The following is a 7,056-nucleotide window of genomic DNA, read 5'->3' on the forward strand; positions in this document are numbered from 1 at the left end:
TCCGAGGATGAACTGTTTATAAAGAGCATTAAACCCTGTACTACACAAGGATTATTAATATTCAGATTAGAGGCCAGATTGGTTTTATTTCTTAATACTTTTGTTGAGTCTGACACAGAAATTTTCAAGTGTGTCCATGTGTGACAGAAGCTCTCCCCATCACCTCAATCACCAAGAAAGCAGCAATGTCACGGGAACACCACCACCTCCCAGTCACACACCATCCTGACTTGGAAATATATCGCCGTTCCTTCATCGTCACTGGGTCAAAATCCTGGAGCTCCCTCCCTAACAGCACTGTGGGAGAACCTTCACTGCATGGACTGAGGAGTCCCAAAGAGAAGGCCCACCTGCTCAGGACAATAAAGTTGCTCAATGGTAGCACTCTCAACCCCTCTCCAGAGACTTGAATATAAATGCAAGTCATTCTTTCATTCTAATCTAGACTGACACTGACCAGTGCAGTACTGAGGGAGTGCTGCACTGTCGGAGGTGCCGTCTTTCAGATGAGACGTTAAACCGAGGCCCCGTCTGCTCTCTCAGGTGGACATAAAAGATCCTAGGTGAGGGGTCAGTGGGCATGAGGGATTTCAGGTGAGGGGGTCAGTGGGCCCGAGGGATTTCAGGTGAGGGGGTCAGTGGGCCCGACGGATTTCAGGTGAGGGGGTCAGTGGGCCCGAGGGATTTCAGGTGAGGCGAATTTTGTGTCCAGAGTGTAAATTCATAAAATCTACCCCATTATAAGTGATGTGACCACATAGTTCTTACAGGGTTTAACAGGGTAGATGCAGGGAGGATGTTTCCCCCTGGCTGGGGAGTCTAGAACCAGAGGTCACAGTCTCAGAATAAGGGGTCGGCCATTTAGGACTGAGATGAGGAGAAATTTCTTCACTCAGAGGGTGGTAAATCTTTGGAATTCTCTACCCCAGAGGGCTGTGGAGGCTCAGTCATTGAGTATATTCAAAACAGAGATCGATAGATTTTTGAATATTAAGGGAATCAAGGGATATGGGGATAGTGCAGGAAAGTGGAGTTGAAGTAGAAGATCAGCCATAATCGCATTGAATGGCGGAGCAGGCTCGAGGGGCCGAATGACCTACTCCTGCTCCTATTTCTTATGTTCTTATGTAGGGTATAGCTGCAGGCAGATGTGAGACGATAAGGTTGTGGGTAACTATCGTATCATTGGGTGTGTGGTAACTTCAGGTTTCAGTGACTATCCAGTCCTACCCCGTGAGCCAGCAGCCTGTGGTATCCAATATTCGATTGTCCCTGAGTGAGTGGAATCTTCTGATCTCAGCCCAGATGGAGCGCGTTAGATGAGCTACAATTATCCACAGCGCTCCTGGGCCACAGAATCCAGGGCCCATGTGGTAGATTACAGGTGTGTAGACTTCAGGTGAAGAACAGATCAAGTTTGGTTGTGATGTACTCCACTGCCAACACTCTCTGCCCGGATTGAGAGACACCACAATACAGCCTCAGAGTTGATGCCTGCAGGTGGGAAGGGGCTGAAACTGGAAAGACTAGGGTCTGACATTTTCAGGTCCAGCCTCTGGTGATCGGCGCATTGTCTAAACTGGTAAGAAACCAGATGTTCCCTAATATAAATTAAAGAGATTTGAGAGGAACTCACTGAGCTGTGTGAGAGAGTGGGTGCTCCTGGGAGAGATTGCTGATTAAAATCTCCTGCATCTTGCTGCTGTCCCTGACTCTACTGTAACATTTCAATCACACAGCACCCTCACCGGGATCAGCTGCTCAAACAGGTGTGCATGTGATTAATGAACTTCCATTAAAGAGGACATCCAATTAGTTGAGATGCTGAAGAGTCCCATTTTCTCCAGGATTAACATCCATTGCCTGCTTGGTGATTTGCTCGCCAGACCTTATTATGAGGGAGAGGTATTTACTAAATTAAATTTCCCTCAGGTCAGTTAAAAACAGGAGCTTCTTCTAATCCCAACTTTATGAACAATCGACCGGGCATCTTGAAAAGTGTCCAGGCTGTTTGTTGAGATAAATAAAATAGCTTTATTGCTATAGCTACTGATCTCTGTAGGTTTAGTCAATTGATTTGCTTGTTCGGATCCACTCTACCGTAATTCCAGCAGAAGTGGATAGCCTCCCCCCACCCCCCCATAAATAATACAAATTCACAGAGGGAGTCTCCCCTCTCCGTTGGCTGCAAGGGTTCCACAGTCTCAATTCTGTTCCTCGTGGGCATGGACAGTTTGATGCTAACTGAAATTCCAGAAACGATCTTACTCAGAGAGCCCTCAGAACGACCAGCATGGGAAATGCAGAAATGACACAGAAACAGTACATCATTCTTCTGAGATAAGGGCTGGGGCAGGTAATCAGTGAAGTGTAGAGGGAGCTTTACTCTGTATCTAACCCATGCTGTACCTGCCCTGGGAGTGTTTGATGGGACAGTGTAGAGGGAGCTTTACTCTGTATCTAACCCGTGCTGTACCTGCCCTGGGAGTGTTTGATGGGACAGTGTGGAGGGAGCTTTACTCTGTATCTAACCCGTGCTGTACCTGCCCTGGGAGTGTTTGATGGGACAGTGTAGAGGGAGCTTTACTCTGTATTTAACCCGTGCTGTACCTGCCCTGGGAGTGTTTGATGGGACAGTGTAGAGGGAGCTTTACTCTGTATCTAACCCGTGCTGTACCTGCCCGGGGAGTGTTTGATGGGACAGTGTAGAGGGAGCTTTACTCTGTATCTAACCCGTGCTGTACCTGCCCAGGGAGTGTTTGATGGGAGAGTGTAGAGGGAGCTTTACTCTGTATCTAACCCGTGCTGTCCCTACCCTGGGAGTGTTCGATGGGGACAGTGTAGAGGGAGCTTTATTCTGTATTTAACCCGTGCTGTACCTGCCCTGGGAGTGTTTGATGGGACAGTGCAGAGGGAGCTTTACTCTGTATCTAACCCGTGCTGTACCTGCCCCGGGAGTGTTTGATGGGGACAGTGTAGAGGGAGCTTTACTCTGTATCTAACCCGTGCTGTACCTGCCGTGGGAGTGTTTGATGGGACAGTGTAGAGGGAGCTTCACTCTGTGTCTAACCCCGTGCTGTACCTGCCCTGGGAGTGTTTGATGGGACAGTGTAGAGGGAGCTTTACTCTGTATCTAACCCGTGCTGTCCCTACCCTGGGAGTGTTCGATGGGACAGTGTAGAGGGAGCTTTACTCTGTATCTAACCCGTGCTGTACCTGCCCTGGGAGTGTTTGATGGGACAGTGTAGAGGGAGCTTTACTCTGTATCTAACCCGTGCTGTCCCTACCCTGGGAGTGTTCGATGGGACAGTATAGAGGGAGCTTTACTCTGTATCTAACCCGTGCTGTACCTGCCCGGGGAGTGTTTGATGGGACAGTGTAGAGGGAGCTTTACTCTGTATCTAACCCGTGCTGTACCTGCCCTGGAAGTGTTCGATGGGACAGTGTAGAGGGAGCTTTACTCTGTATCTAACCCGTGCTGTACCTGCCCTGGGAGTGTTTGATGGGACAGTGTAGAGGGAGCTTTACTCTGTATCTAACCCGTGCTGTACCTGCCCTGGGGGTGTTTGATGTGACAGTGTAGAGGGAGCTTTACTCTGTATCTAACCCGTGATGTACCTACCCTGGGGGTGTTTGATGGGACAGTATAGAGGGAGTTTTACTCTTTATCTAACCCGTGTTGTACCTGCCCTGGGAGTGTTTGATGGAACAGTGTAGAGGGAGCTTTACCTATGTGAAGAGAAAAAGATTGGTGAAGTCAAGCGTAGGTCCCTTGCAGTCAGAATCAGTGGAATTTATAATGGGGAACAAAGAAATGGCAGACCAATTAAATACATACTTTGGTTCTGTCTTCACAAAGGAGGACACAAATAACCTCCCAGAGATGTCGGGGAATATAGCGGCTAATGAGAGGGAGGAACTGAATGAAATCAGTATTTGTAGGGAAATGGTGTTAGGGAAATTGACGGGATTGAAGGCCGATAAATCCCCAGGGCCTGATAATCTACATCCTAGGGTACTTAAGGAAGTGGCCCTAGAAATAGTAGATGCATTGCTGGTCACCTTCCAAAATTCGATAGACTGGAACAGTTCCCATGGATTGGAGGGTAGCTAATGTTACCCCACTGTTCAAAAAAGGTGGTAGAGAGAAAACAGGGAATTATAGACCGGTAAGCCTGACATCGGTAGTGGGGAAAATGCTAGAGTCCATTATAAAAGATGTAATAGCAGAGCACTTGGAAAACAGTGACAGGATCAGACAAAGTCAACATGAATTTACAGAAGGTAAATTGTGCTTGACTAATCTACTATAATTTTTTGAGGATGTAACTGGTAGAATAGATAAGGGAGAACCAGTGGATGTGGTGTATTTGGACTTTCAGAAGGCTTTCGATAAGGTCCCGCATAAGAGATTAGTGTGTAAAGTTAAAGCACAAGGGATTGGGGGCAAGGTACTAACTTGCAAAGAGAACTGGTTGGCAGACAGGAAGCAAAGAGTAGGAATAAACGGGTCTGTTTCCGAATGGCAGGCAGTGACTAGTGGGGTGCCGCAGGGATCGGTGCTAGGACCCCAGCTACTCACAATATATATTAATGATCTAGACGAGGGATCTAGATGTAATATCTCCAAGTTTGCAGACGACACAAAGCTGGGTGGGCATGTGTGCTGTGAGGAGGATGCCGAGAAACTCCAGTATGATTTGGACAGGTTGGGTGATTGGGCAGAAGCATGGCAGATGCAATATAACGTGGATAAATGCGAGGTTATCGACTTTGGTGGCAAAAACAGGAAGGCAGATTATTATCTGAGCGCCAATAGATTGGGAGAAGGGAAAGTGCAACGAGACCTGGGTGTCCTTGTGCACCAGTCGCTGAAAGTAAGCATGCCGGTGCAGCAGGCGGTTAAGAAGACAAATGGTATGTTGGCCTTCGTAGCGAGAGGACTCGAGTACAGGAACAAGAATGTCTTGCTGCTGTTGTACAGGGCCTTGGTGAGACCACACCTTCAGTATTGTGTGCAATTTTGGTCGCCTTATCTGAGGAAGGATGTTCTTGCCATGGAGGGAGTGCAGCGAAGATTCACCAGATTGATACGTGGGATGGCAGGAATGACGTAAGAGGAGAGATTGGGTCGATTGGGCTTATACTCGCTGGAGTTTAGAAGAATGAGAGGGGATCTCATTGAAGCTTATAAAATTCTGACAGGACTGGACAGACTAGATGCAGGAAGGATGTTCCCGATGGTTGGGGAGTCCAGATCCAGGGGACACAGTCTAAGGATAAGGGGTAAGCCATTAAGGGCAGAGATGATGAGGAATTTCTTCACCCAGAGAGTGGCGAACCTGTGGAATTCTCTACCACAGAAGGCAGTTGAGACCAATTCATTAAATATATTCAAGAAGGAGTTAGATATATTTCTTAAGGCTAAAGGGATCAAGGGATATGGGGAGAAGGCAGGGACAGGGTACTGAGTTTGGACAATCAACCATGATCTCATTGAATGGCAGAGCAGCCTCGAGGGGCTGAATGGCCTACTCCTGCTCCTATCTTCTATGTTTCCATGTATGTTGGCCTTCATAGCGAGAGGATTCGAGTACAGGAGCAAGGATGTCTTGTTGCAGTTGTATAGGGCCTTGGTGAGACCACACCTTGAGTATTGTGTGCAGTTTTGGTCGCCTTATCTGAGGAAGGATGTTCTTGCCATGGAGGGAGTGCAGCGAAGATTCACCAGGCTGATACCTGGGATGGCAGGAATGACGTATGAAGAGAGAATGGGTCGATTAGACTTATACTCGCTGGAGTTTAGAAGAATGAGAGGGGATCTCATTGAAACTTATAAAATACTAACAGGACTAGACAGACTAGATGCAGGAAGGATGTTCCCGATGGTCGGGGAGTCCAGAACCAGGGGTCACAGTATAAGGATAAGGGGTAAGCCATTTAGGACAGAGATGAGGAGGAATTTCTTCACCCAGAGAGTGGTGAACCTGTGGAACTCTCTACCACAGAAGTCAGTTGAGGCCAATTCATTAAATATATTCAAGAAGGAGTTAGATGTATTTCTTAATGCTAAAGGGATCGAGGGATATGGGGAGAAGGCAGGGACCGGATACTGAATTTGGATGATCGGCCATTGAAGTAGCCAAATTACTATTATACCTTAGTTTGTATGTTAGAATATGTATAATTTAGTTTTAATGTTAGAATAAGTATAATGCAGCACCAATGTACAAGGTGGAGATAATGGGTTAATCCCTACCCTGAGTTAAACGATATAGAGGACTGTATATTGCATTTACCCAGCTAAGTTTTAAAACATAATTAAGTGACTTCAAATGCTGAGAGATTAAACTGCAGTACAACTCATAGGAAGATTAAGGAGGATGTCTGTTTGGCCAGGCGAGACAACACATATGCGAGATAACGCACGTAAGAATTCATGTGTTGTAAATCACAACAGGGTTCCATTCTTCAAAGTATGGTGGGACTAATTAGAATGTGCTTGCTTTGCAGAGGTAACCCGAGACGAGGCCGAAAGTCTGTGCTTTGCACGCCTTAACGAGGACTGTTATCTTAAGAAAACATGTAACAAGCAAAACCACCTGGCTATGGGTAAATGGATGGTTGTAGAGCAATTAAGATGAGGCCCACAGTCACAGTAGGTGACGGGACCAACTGATAACAGAAATGTGGGATTTGTGGGCGGCAAGGAGATGAAATGTCACGGTTTATAATTGCCATTTAGCTATAACTCTGTATATGCTGATGAGCTTTATCCCCGCCCCTAGGGAGGGGGATTTGATTTTTGTATAATTGTGATTGTTGCTAGGGAATCGGTGGAGTCGGATCTGAGAGGGGTCTCAGAAGGTTCTCACCAGGCCTGTGAAGAAAGACCATTTTGAACCATCCTTCACTCGAAGTCTGTCATCTGTATCAAAGCTAAGCATCGACTTTGTATATCACTTAGTCTGCTCTGAGGGGGAAAGGGTTAAGTGTCGACCTGGCACAACACCAGGTCCACTTTTCAGAAAACAACAATTGGCGTCACGAACAGGA

The sequence above is a fragment of the Somniosus microcephalus genome, unplaced genomic scaffold (assembly GCF_052327205.1).
Source record: "Somniosus microcephalus isolate GS21.2 unplaced genomic scaffold, FLI_Smic_1.0 scaffold237, whole genome shotgun sequence".
Taxonomy (NCBI): Eukaryota; Metazoa; Chordata; class Chondrichthyes; order Squaliformes; family Somniosidae; genus Somniosus; species Somniosus microcephalus.